The sequence below is a fragment of the Hyla sarda genome, chromosome 2 (genome assembly GCF_029499605.1).
Source record: "Hyla sarda isolate aHylSar1 chromosome 2, aHylSar1.hap1, whole genome shotgun sequence".
Taxonomy (NCBI): Eukaryota; Metazoa; Chordata; class Amphibia; order Anura; family Hylidae; genus Hyla; species Hyla sarda.
Genome location: NC_079190.1, coordinates 291798214 through 291811238, shown reverse-complemented (window position 1 = coordinate 291811238; position 13025 = coordinate 291798214). Strand labels below are relative to the sequence as shown.

Genomic DNA, 13025 nt, shown 5'->3' with positions numbered 1-13025 from the left:
TGTGGGTACAAAGGACCTAATCTCACAAGCACCCACAGGGCTCAAGTGGCCGTAAGATGTAGGCGCAACGTCTCCATAGCCCTGACCCGCCATTTTTGGTATTTGTTCCTTTGTTTAAGCACAAGCGCATATCCAAGAGTCCAGAAGACTCTATAATGCAGAGTTCATCCCTCTCGTATTTTTGTTGAAAATTTTACTTAAAAAACCACACGCAACAAGCGTTCAATGGTGTAATGGTTATTATTGTGGAAAATTCAAGTTTATTACTGTGATAATTATCAAAAAATTTGAAAAAAACACTACCCAAGAGAGTTTAATAACCCCATACATTGCACCATAAATGTTGAGATTTTAATTAAGCATGTATGTATGTATTTCAAAAATCCTAAAATTAAAGGCCCAAGCCCAGAAGCATCATGAAGTCTAGTAGTTCCTGAAAGACACAGGAGCAATCAGGAGTAGGCATCAGCAGTACCCAAGAGGCTTTAATAACCCCGTATAATGCACGATCACTCGCGAGATCGAGCAAAAACAGGTGTGTGATGCCCTCAGATGTCCGGGGCTGCATGCGCGCTACACTGAACGGACCAGCGTGTGTCTATCTTTCATGATAGGTGCGGGTAACCCGCTGAACCCTGTTCGGCGTTCGCGATAGGGATCAAGGATTGCAATTATTTGCCAGGAAAGAAGAATCACAACTAAGTGCGGTCATAAGCTCGGGTTCATTAAGTCCCTGCCCTTTGTACACACCGCATGTCTCTACTACCGATTGGATGGTTCTGTGAGGTCCTCGGATCGGCCCCGGCAGGGTAGAAGAAGGCCCTGGCAGAATTTAAAGATCATTGTTGAAATTTGCATTAAGCATGTATTAGCTACTGCTAAACTTCCAAAAATTGAAAGCCTGAGGCATCAGGGAGACAAATAGTTACTGAAAGACACAGAATGAGTCAGGAGCAGTCATTCGCAGTACCCAAGAGGGTTTCATAACCATCCCCTTACCTTTAAAGAACAATGTTGAAATTTGCATTAAGCATATATTTAGCTACTGCTAAACATCCAAAAATTAAAGACCCAAGGCCAGAAGCGTCAGTGAGGCAAGTAGTTCCTGAAAGACACAGAATGAGCCAGGAGCAGGCAATTGCAGTACCAAAGAGGGTTTCATAACCCTAATTGATAACCCAAGAGGGTTTCATAACAACCATAATTGGGAAATGTTGGTGTAGCAGCATGGTCAATCTACTCTGAGGCATCTGGCATTGGTGGCTGGAAACCCTGGCTGATCCATCCCTGATTCATCTTGACAAACGTCAGTCTCTCCACATTTTTAGTGGACAGACGAGTTCGCCTTGGGGTGACTATGGCCCTGGCCGCACTAAACACCCGCTCTGATGGCACACTACTGGCCGGGCAGGACAGCTTTTCCAGGCCAAACTCTGCTAGTTGCGGCCATAAATCAAGTTTGGCTGCCCAGAAGTCCAGCGGATCTTCAATGGTTGTTGGCATGGCCATGTCAAGGTATGCCACTACCTGCTGTTTCAGGTCCTGCTCCATGTCTACCTGCTGATGATGAGTTGCTTCACTATGCGGGTGAAGAAAGCTACTCTTCAGCGACTGTAGACTCAGGCTGCTGCTGATTGAGCTGGTACTGCTCCTGCCACCCCTCCCCTCCCCAGCAGCTATGGCAGTGGAACGTGAGCGCAGAGGGCCCCACAAGTCAGACCTGCGAGTGGATGGACCATGTGGCCGATAGGCATCAGCCAACTGACCACGTAGAATCTCTCTGTAGTAGGTCAGTTTGTCCTCCCTCTCAGTGGGTGTAAAAAAAAAAAAAATAAATAAAAAAAAAAAAAAAGGCCCCCATTTTGGGACGGTAGCAAGGGTCTAATAAGGTGGAGATCCAGAAGTCATCCCGCTGATGAATTTTGACAATTTGGGGGTCACTACGCAAGCAACTGAGCATGCATCGTGCCATTTGTGCCAGTGACTCAGAGGGACTATCTGCCTCCATCTCCACTGCATACTGCCACGGTGTGTCTGGGTCCTCTGTCTCACCTTCCTCATAACCCTCCAGCTCCTCTGGCTGCTCCTGCTCCTCCTCTCCTGTCCGATGACTAGAAACACTGACCATCTTATCCAACCTAAACTGTGCTCCGCTCTGCCCCTCATCATCCTCCTCCTCCTCCAGTTCAGCCCCCACAGGGCTCATGTAGCCTTGAGATGTAGGCGCAACCTCTCCATTGCCGCGACCAGCCATGGTTTCAATCATTTGTTGTAGGAAATGTAGGAGTGGAACTATGTCCTTCATGGCGTAATCCAGGCGACTCACAAATAATGTGGCTTCCTCAAAGGGCCTCAGCAAATGGCAGGTGTCACGTATGAGCTGCCACTGGTTCACATTAAAGTTACACAGGGGAGTACTCCTATCTGCTTGGATCATTAAGAAATCGGTGATGGCTTTTCTTTGTTCGCATAGTCTGTCCAACATATGGAGGATGGAATTCCAACGTGTGGCAATGTCACAAATAAAACTATGTTGTGGGATACCGTTCTGATGCTGCAGCTCAAGGAAGGTGTGCTTGGCGGTGTACGAGTGGCTGAAGTGCATGCACAGTTTCCTTGCCATTTTCAGGATATTTTGCAAATGGGGTGAAGACTTGAGGAAGTGCTTGACAACCAGATTCAACACCTGTGCCATGCAGGGCGTATGTTTCACACTTCCTTGTCGCAGCACGAACACAATGTTCTTCCCGTTGTCGGTCACCATGGTTCCCATTTCCAGATTTCGTGGAGTAAGCCATACTAGAATTTCTTTATGAATGAACTTTAGCAGTTCCTCCCCTGTGTGACTCCATTCGCCAAGGCAAACCATGTAAAGAACAGCTTGACACCGCCGTGCCCTACACACATGGTACGATGAAGGGCTATGGAGATTTGGACGTGCAGTGGAGGCCGAGGACACGGTGGAGGATGAGGAGGCGGCGTTGCACACTGTAACAGGACCAACTGCCTGGGAGCGAGAGCGTGGAGGAGGAAGCGGTGTGACCTGTCCAAGTTGCTGTTGTGGCTGTGCAGGAACCACATTTACCCAGTGGGCCGTAAAAGAGTATTGTCCCTGCCCGTAGTTACAGCTCCACACGTCGGCGCTGCCGTGCACTTTTGAACACACTGACAGGCTCAAGGACTGGCCCACCTTCTCTTGTACAAACTTATGCAGGGCTGGTACTGCCTTCTTCGCAAAGAAATGACGGCTTGGGACTGTCCACCTTGGCTCGGCACAAGCCATCAATTCTCTGAAAGGTGCAGAGTCCACCACTCGAAAAGGGAGGGACTGCAACACCAGCAACTTGAATAGGAGCACATTCAACTTCTGCGCCATTGGATGTTTGGGCGCATACTGTTGTCTCTTGGACATGGCTTCGCCGATGGATTGTTGGCGGAATAGCTGACTAAAAGCGGGAGAAGCAGGAGCGACAGAAAGAGGGTTTGACACACAGCTCCTTTCAGCTGAGGTGGTGGAGCCTTGGCTGGATGAAGGAGGGAGCGGATGGCCACTGGGTGATGCAGCAGGCTGGACCACTACATCGGAGCCACGGTTCTCCCAGGCCGCTTTATGGTGGCGAAGAATGTGTTGACGCAGGGCCGTGGTGCCCACATTGGGACCCTGGCCATGCTTCACCTTCTGCCGACAGATCTTGCATGTGGCTACGTGAACCTCCTCCGGATGCCTGATGAAAAATTTCCACACCGCCGAGAAGCTGATTTTCCCACCCGCAGTCCACACTAATTGACTGCTACTGGCGCCGTCTCCAGGAACCCCTGTTCCACTACCTCTCGGAAAGGTAGGCTGCCGCGAAGCAGGTGGTCTCCCCCGGGCACGTTTGGCTCCTGAATTTCCACTACTGCCACCATGCTGACTGCCAACTGTGCTACCTCCTTACTGCCTCAAGGGCAACCTGCAACTCTCTTCTAGTGATGATGATGAAGCCCCTTCTGCACCCGGCTCCCAATTGCGATCGGCTTCATCATCATCAACAGGTGTGTGCATGTCACTGATGTCCTCCTCAGGTTCCCCAACAGTGTCTGCTTCAGGACGCTGAACACTTGCAACACCGCCTCCCACGTCACACTCCGCATCACTACTTGGCCGCCTAGCGGAGCTACACTACTCTTTAAACAGGATTTGTCTAGAACAGCAGCAGGTGATTACTTATGGCTGTCCTTTCACAGTATGTAGGTCCTTGACCGATTAACAGGTACTAAATGGTACAATACTTGGATGTGCATATGCGGTATGCACTGATGAGGGCAGTAATATGCGCAACTATAGGCAGAAAAAACTCTATTTAAAATGTTTTTTTTTTAAAAGCTGGTGAATACTATTGTTTGGACTTGCACAGTATGTAGCCCCTTGACAGATTAACAGGTACAAAATGGTACAAATGCACTACAGCCCACTGAACAATTACGTATTTCTGAACAGCAGCAGGACCCAACAGTGCAGCACCACAAAAAAAAAAATTCCAGGGATTAAACCCTAAATTGCACTCTGTCACACAATTCTGAGCAGCAGAAGATTTGTGGAGCAAAAAAAATAAATCAACTGGGCTGAAAATTATATAGCATAAGTGACTTGCCCATCATACCTGACACGTTTTCAGATGGAAGTTACTTGCATCTATTGCTACTGCACGTCTTCAGAGCAATACCGTTGCGTATTTATAGTATAAGTGACTTGCCCATACCTGACTCACATTCAGATGGAAGTTACTTGCTGCATTGTTACTGACACCCTTCAGAACAATATCGCAGTCATACGCATAATATGTTAACAATAATAATAGTGATAAGAATAACTATAATAACAATTAAATGAATAACAGTAATTAAAAAAAATCCAGTGGATTCTGGGCCAGCAGTCCAGGAGGTGAGTCCACCTTGTGTGAGTCCACCTTGTGTGAGTCCACCCTGTGTGAGTCCACCCTGTGTGCCTGTAGCTTTCACTTCACGTGCTCCAATCGCATGTATGGTTGCAGAGGATTTGAGCATTGCACCTGCAATCTTTGTGCTTTCTAGTATACGGATGGATACTATAGAAGGCAAGGATGTCAAGTTCCATTACGCAAATTACTTGCATCATATTGTAACTGACACGTCTTCAGAGCAATACTGTTTACGTAGTTATAGTATAAGTGACTTGCCCATCATACCTGACACACATTCAGGTGGAAATTACTTGCAATTATTATTACTGATATGTTTTTGACTGAGGTATTGCTCTGAAGACATATGTTAACAAAAAACAAAATTGGGATTTATATACATGTATATTCTCTTTTGGCACTCTTCAAAGACAATCGTTTACATGCTCACTCATATGTTCTTAGTATGGCACTCTCATGTCAATCACACGGTAGCTTTTACTCCATTACTACATGGGTGTTCTTTGCAATCAACATTTGGTACGATTTATCAATACGTTATATCTAGTAATTTTCAGTCCTTTTCTTTCAGGTAGAGATGAGCGAATCGAAGCCGACAAACCCAAATTCGTTACGAATTTCATGAAATATTCGATTCACAACGAATGTGAATATCGCCGCGATTCTATCGTGCAAATCGCTTCAATAAATTCCATTTTACAGCGTTCCCGGCTAAAGGAGACCTAAAAGGGAGGATCCACATGTGAGTACATGGGGCAGGGGATTATGGGAGGGCGAAAACGTATGGCGGGAAGGGAAGTAGGCGGGATGACCCTGAATCACATGCGAGATGCAACCTATCAGCATTCATTGACCCCTGTGATGTCACAGCCCTATATAATTCAAGATTTTCCTACCCTTAGTGACGGAAAATATAGATTTTATTAAAGACAGGACGCGAATATTATGCTTATCTTTCTTTTACTGACAAACAGCAGCCAAATAGTTAACATGTGTAAACGAAAAAACTTGAAAAAACATGGTGAATCAAATATGCTGGTACCACTGGAGAACCAATCAGCTGTGCTCCTATATGATATAAGTCCCTGTGTCCTGAGTAGCTTCCTCTTTCTTGTGGCGAAGCAATAGATTATAAACAACTAGAACATGTCCTTGAACCCGGATTCTGTCCTCGTAGGAACAAAAAACCAAAAGAAATTCTAGAGTCGTCTGGTAGATGTTGGTTTTGACCCGTCGATCGGAGCATCTGTGTCTTTAAGGAAGATCTTCAGTATGCTGTGAAGGATAAACATATATTGACAATTGTATAGTGGGTTGGGTACAGGGTGGGATAATATTTGCGTCCTGTCTTTAATAAAATCTATATTTTCCGTCACTAAGGGTAGGAAAATCTTGAATTTTATAACAATACAGGACGCTCATATTATGCTATTTTAAAGCTTATACATTTAAAGATATATAACTTATTCAAACAGTTAGTACGGTAGAAATGTGTGGATCTGGTCTAAAATAAAAAGGATTTAAATGTCGATTCTGAAGACCAATTGGCTGCCTTCAATATGTCAGCCAATGAGCCACCTAGTTGGATCATTCCTCTAGTGGAATGAGCTCCGAATTGTGATGTGTCAATTCCTGCTATGTTCATAGTCAGTTTTACCCATCTGGCTAAAGTGGCTGAGGATACAGGTAAGTGAGGTTTGCAGAAGGAAATCAATAGTTGAGATGGAGGAAAAGGTCTGATAGGTTCTGTACGGTTTTCATTTGTGCGTAAACATCTTACCACACATAACTTTTCTTGGTGAGGGAATCAAGGATAGAAAACTGAGTGAATGTTAGTCTTAGTTCTTCTATGTATAGAAAATTGTACTCCTTGGGGAAGATAATGTCTTTGAGATATATCTAGAGCTTTCACGTCTGAAACTCTTTTCACAGAAATGAGACATATTAAAACTGTAAGTTTATATGATAAATGTTTAAGAGATAGTGATTCATTATCTTCCCAAGATAAAAACATATTTAGTAGGATAGATACGTCCCAGGTAGATTGATATTTAGGACGAGGGGGTCTACGGAAACAAATACCTTTAAGTAATTTACATATGAGGGGATGTCTTCCTACCGGAACAGAATCTATGAGATTATGATTAGCAGATATAGCTGATCTGTTTAAGTTGATTGTACGATATGCCTTACCTGAATCGAAGGATGAAGAAAGAAAATTCAGAATGGCAGAGAGAGGTGCTTGAACGGGATCCAAATCCCGTTGTGTGCACCAATGAATCCAAAGTTTCCAGGCTGATCTATAAGCCGACTTGGTGCCTGGAGCCCAAGCGTTGGAAAGGATGTCTTTAGATAATTGTGAAAGGTTTTCACTAAATTCTGTTGACCTAATATTAACCTGACAATCAGAGAAAGCTGGTCTGCAAGAATTAGTGGGTGAGAGTTCCCTAAGCTGTCTTGGAGAAGAGACGGATAGGATGGTATTACATGTGGAAAGTCTATGACCATCTGAAGAATTTGTGGGAACCACGGTTGGGTTGGCCACCACGGAGTGATCAAGACTAATGTCGATTGTTGGATTGAGGTCTGAAGTAAAACTCTGGGTATCATCTTGAATGGGGGGAACGCATAAAGTTTCCCCCGAGGCCAGAGTTGGAGAAATGCATCGATGGCTATCACTTCTGGATCCGGGTGCCAGCTGTAAAACTGGGGAGTTTGGTGGTTTAAACGTGATGCGAACATGTCTAATACTATTGGACCCCAGAAAGCATTGATTTGTTGAAATATTACTGGATCTAGTTTTCAGTCGTTGTAGTCTTTTAAGTGTCTGGAGTTCCAATCTGCAATTTCATTGGATATTCCTGGGATGTTTTCCGCTTTTAGTATTATATGTCTGTTCAAACAGAAATGCCATAATTCTTTGGCAATATTGGCAAGAGGTTTGGACTTCATCCCTCCCAGATGGTTTATGTATTGGGCAGCTGAAATGTTGTCCATGCGTAAAAGAATACATCCATGATGAAAATCTTTGGCAAAACTCTTGAGTGCAAAGAATCCTGCCAGAAGCTCCAAACAATTGATGTGTAAGGAGGATTCGGAAGAGGACCATTTTCCTCCCGTAGAGAGGGAATTGAATCTTGCACCCCATCCTAAAAGACTTGCGTCTGATTCCAAGACTAGATCTGGATTGGAGTTGAATATAATCTTTCCGTTCCAGATTTGAATGTGTTGAAGCCACCAGAGGAGCTCCTCTTTTGCTTCCAGGGAGAGGGTAATCTGGTCTGAATATCCTAACCCCTCTTTCAGGTGTTGTATTTTTTATCTCTGAAGGGCCCTGTAGTGTAAAGGAGCTGGAAATATCGCTTGTATTGAAGCGGACAAGAGACCCACTATTCTGGCGATAGTCCGGAGAGAAATTCGATCTCTGTTGAGAACGTGTCGAATTTCTTTTCGGATTGTACTGAGTCTCCTGGAAGGAAGACTGAGATAGGCCGTTTTGGTATTTATAAGAAATCCCAAGAACTCCAACTCTTAAGATGGATGTATTATGGATTTTTTGAAATTGATAAGGAATCCTAGACGAGTCAATAATGATATTGTCCAATTCATGTGGAGATTCGCTAGTTTTGGGGATTTTGCCATAATGAGGATATCGTCCAAGTATATTATTAGACGAACTCCTCGACTGCGAAGGAGAGCTGTGACTGGTTTGAGCAACTTGGTGAAACACCAAGGTGCTGAAGAAAGGCCAAACGGAAGGCATGTGAATTGCCATTTTCGACCCTCCCACATGAATTGGAGATATGGTTGTGAAGCTTGATGGATCTGGACTGTCAAGTAAGCATCCTTGAGATCTATTTTCACCAGCCAGTCGTTCTGGAGTAGTAGATCTCTTAATAGATGAATACCTTCCATCTTGAAATGACGGTAAATTAAGAAGTTGTTCAATAGTTTTAGATTGATCACAGGTCTGTAACCCCCGTCTTTCTTTTTTACTATAAAGATGTTGCTGATGAATCCCTGAGCTGATAGAGGGACCTCTGTTATGGCGTTTTTTTTATATAAGATCTTGAATCTCTGAGTGGATTAGGCTCTGGTCTGTTAATGAGAATTGGATAGGATGTGGAAGTATTATCTGAATAGGAAGGGTTAAAAACTCTATTTGGAAACCCAATACAGTGTTTAAGATCCAAGAATCTGAGGTGATCATGTTCCAATTTTGGAAAAAATGCATGATCCTTCCTCCTAGTGGAAGGTGGGAAAAAGGTGGGGAGCTTACCTGTAGGGTTTCTGGTACATGGAAATCCTCGATGTCCTCGAGCCCTCCATGGGCCGCCTCGGTAAGGGAAGAAGGGAATGGTAGGGATTGCTGGTGGAGAAAAAGTGGGTCTATCTGATTGTGTAGGGGCTCTATATTGTTGTTTATTATTGTTGAATCCTCGGCTGGGAAAGCGCCCCTTTCCTTTCCCAGCCTTGACAAAAACCTTGGGAGTAAAGACTTTTTTAAGGGATGTCTGAGCTTTGTCAAGTGAGGTAAACAGATTGACATATTTATTAATTTCTTTAAGGAAGGCCTCTCCAAATAGTAATCCCTCTTTAGATATCTCATATTCGTTAGATGCTAGGTGGGATAACTGGGGGTCTAGACGCATCAAAATAGAGCGTTTGCGTTCTGTGCATATGGCAGAATTAGTATTGCCCAACAAACAAAATGCCCTTTGGAGCCAACCTTTAACTGTGTCTATATTAAGAGGAATTCCGGCAGCTGAGGATTCCTCTACTAGGTCCATAAGCCTACCCAGAGGGCCAATAGTGTCCAAAAGTTTGTCTTGTATCAACTTAAAGGCACGATACAAGCCTTTTTTGGAGTTTTTACCGGACTTTAACAGGTATTTTATTAATATGGGATCTAACTCAGGTGTAATGCATAGTTGATCTGGTAAAGATGGTCTAGGGCATTCGGCCCATAACTTATTACGGCTAGACCTGTCTAGCGCTTTGCGGATGGACATGTACTGAGACACCAGGGAACCTGGGACCCATTCCCCAGAGTGGGGATGTTTAATGAGAGATGGGTCGAAAAATGGGGTTCCTGAAGTGTCTAGTAAAATATATTCCTCAGTTGCCTGATTTTGGGTCTCTCCGTCACTATTATCAGAGACCGTTTCATAATTATCCTCCTCTTCACGATCAGAATCATCCGATTCCGCTGAAGAGGAATTATGATTTTCTACGTAAGAGTCAGGCTTTGTTCTCTTAGAGGTCTTAACCCGATTTATATCCATCTCCTCACGGGTAGAGGGTCTAGTGTGGGGGTTAGCCACGTTAGTCTGATGGCTGCTCGACGGTTGAGAGCCCAAATAATTGTCTTGACCTTTCTCTTTTAAGGGATGGTTTATCCCTTTTTTGAGGAAAATGGTCGGCAGATTGAATACGTCTCTTGAGAGTCGATTTGCCTGATTTTTTTTTTAGGTTTAGTAAGTCCATGTGCCAATTTTGAAACTGAGTCATCTGCAGACCAAAATTGGTCTGAAGGAGTGGAAGGTAATTTTTGTGGTGACTCGATCACTGTCTTTTGTCTTTTGTCCCATAGCCAATCATCTGCTGCTTAGAATTGTGTGTAGACTGTATAAAAGCCAGTGCACACCATTCTTAACACCCTGTGACAGAGTGCAATTTAGGGTTTAATCCCTGTTTTTTTTGTGTTTCTTTTTTGTGGTGCTATTCACAAATACGTTTTTTTCAGTGGACTGTAGTGCATTTGTCTGCCCTCATACGTGCATACCACATACCTACATCAAAGCAGTCTACTATTTTGTATCTGTAACAAGTCTAGATACAGGGAAAGTCCTGGCAAAAGTAATCACCTGCTGGTGTTTTACAAAAATACAAACTTTTTCTGCGTATTGTTGCGCAATTTTCTGTCCTCATCAGTGCATACCGTATACGTACATCCAAGTAGTGTACCATTTTGTACCTGTTAATCTGTCAAGGGCCTACATACTGTGAAAGTCCAAACCATAGTACTCACCGGTTGGTGTTTTACAAAAATTACAGAGTTTTTAGGCTCATTGTAGCACTTTTTTCTGCCCTCATCAGTGCGTACCGCATACGTACATCCAAATAGTGTACCATTTTTTTACCTGTTAATCTGTCAAGGGCCTACATACTGTGAAAGGACAGCCAAAAGTAATCACCTGCTGCTGTTCTAGACAAATACTGTTTAAAGAGTAGTGAAGCGTATTGTTATACCCTCATATACGCACTAAGTATGTCAGGCAGAGAAGTGCCAGGACGTGCACAGAGGAGTGGCAGAGGCCTAAATACTTCAGACAGAGTTGGCAGCAGACTAGGGGCGAGTGGCAGCAGGAGTCGCAGCGAGAGGCCTGAGCTCCCGTTATTAGCCAGTCCCTGTGCTCCCATTGCCTTTGTTCTATGCTGTTCCCTCTCCTAGAGAAGTATCTTATGCTGTGGGTTCAGCTCCACTATTCACTGAGGACGATCTAATAGAGGACAGTCAGCAGCTACTGGCCAGCCAAGAAGGGGAGGAGACATGCCCCGCTTCCTCCGCTAGGCGGCCAAGTAGTGATGCGGAGAGTGACGTGGGAGGCAGTGTTGCCAGGGTTCAGGTTCCTGAAGCAGACACTGTTGGGGAACCTGAGGAGGACATCATTGACATGCAGACACCTGTTGATGATGATGAAGCCGATTGCAATTGGGAGCCGGGTGCAGAAGGGGCTTCATCATCATAAGGAGAAGAGAGTTGCAGGTTGCCTTTGAGACAGCAGCTGAGCCAGCAAGGCGGTAGCACGGTTGGCAGTCAACATGGCCATACGTGCCTGGGGGAGACCACCTGCTTCGCGGCAGCCTACCTTTCCGGGTGGTAGTGGAACAGGGGTTCCTGGAGACGGTGCCAGTAGCAGTCAACTAGTGCAGACTGTAAGTGGGAAAATCAGCTACTCGGCGGTGTGGCAGTTTTTCATCAGGCATCCGGAGGAGGTTCACATAGCCACATGCAAGATATGTCGGCAGAAGGTGAAGCGTGGCCAGGATCCCAATGTCGGCACCACGGCCGTTCATCAACACATGCTTCGCCACCATAAAGCAGCCTGGGAGAACCGTGGCTCCGATGTAATGGTCCAGCCTGCTGCATCACCCAGTGGCCATCCGCTCCCTCCTTCATCCAGCCAAGGCTCCAGCACCTCAGCCAAAGGGAACTGTGTGTCAAACCCTCCTTCTGTCGCTCCAGATGCTCCTGCTTCTCCCGCTTTTAGTCAGCCATTCCGCCAACAATCCTTCGGGGAAGCCATGTCCATGAGACAACAGTATGCGCCCACTCATCCAATGGCACAGAAGTTGAATGTGCTCCTGTCCAAGTTGCTGGTGCTGCAGTCCCTCCCTTTTCAAGTGGTGGACTCTGCACCTTTCAGAGAATTGATGGATTGTGCCGAGCCGAGGTGGAGAGTCCCAAGGCGTTATTTCTTTGCGAAGAAGGCAGTACCAGCCCTGCATAAGTTTGTACAAGAGAAGGAAGGCCAGTCCTTGAGCCTGTCGGTGTGTTCAAAAGTGCACGGCAGCGCCGACGTGTGGAACTGTAACTACGGGCAGGGACAATACTTGTCTTTTTACGGCCCACTGGGTAAATGTGGCTCCTGCACAGCCACAACAGCAACTTGGACAGGTCACACTGCTTCCTCCTCCACGCTCTCAGGCAGTTGGTCCTGTGTCAGTGTGCGACTCCGCCTCCTCATCCTCCACCGTGTCCTCCGCCTCCACTGCACGTAGAAATCTCGGTGGCCCTTCATCATACCATGTGTGTAGGGCACGGCGGCGTCAAGCTGTTCTTCACATGGTTTGTATTGGCGAGAAGGAACTGCTAAAATTCATTCGTAAAGAAATCAGAGTATGGCTTACTCCATGAAATCTGGAAGTGGGAACCATGGTGACCGACAACGGTTGCGACAAGGAAGTGTGAAAAATGCGCCCTGCATGACACACGTGTTGAATCTGGTTGTCAAGCACTTCCTCAAGTCTTCACCCCATTTGCAAAACATCCTGAAAATGGCAAGTAAACTGTGCATGTAC

At 45.3% G+C, this 13025-nt stretch overlaps 1 protein-coding gene across 4 annotated transcripts in view; it reads left to right on the top strand.

The window, feature by feature from the left end:
- The window catches only part of PDIK1L (PDLIM1 interacting kinase 1 like), a 77459-nt gene that overhangs the window by 14884 nt on the left and 49550 nt on the right, over positions 1-13025 (top strand). Inside the window, exon 2 of one of the 4 annotated variants that reach the window (XM_056557472.1) lies at positions 5512-5682. The exons of 2 other annotated variants lie outside the window; for them this stretch is intronic. The gene's annotated coding sequence lies outside the window, so the exon portion shown is untranslated. Of the gene's footprint in view, positions 1-5473; positions 5683-13025 lie in introns of those variants that run through there. One more of the 4 variants, XM_056557473.1, reaches the window with a different exon arrangement.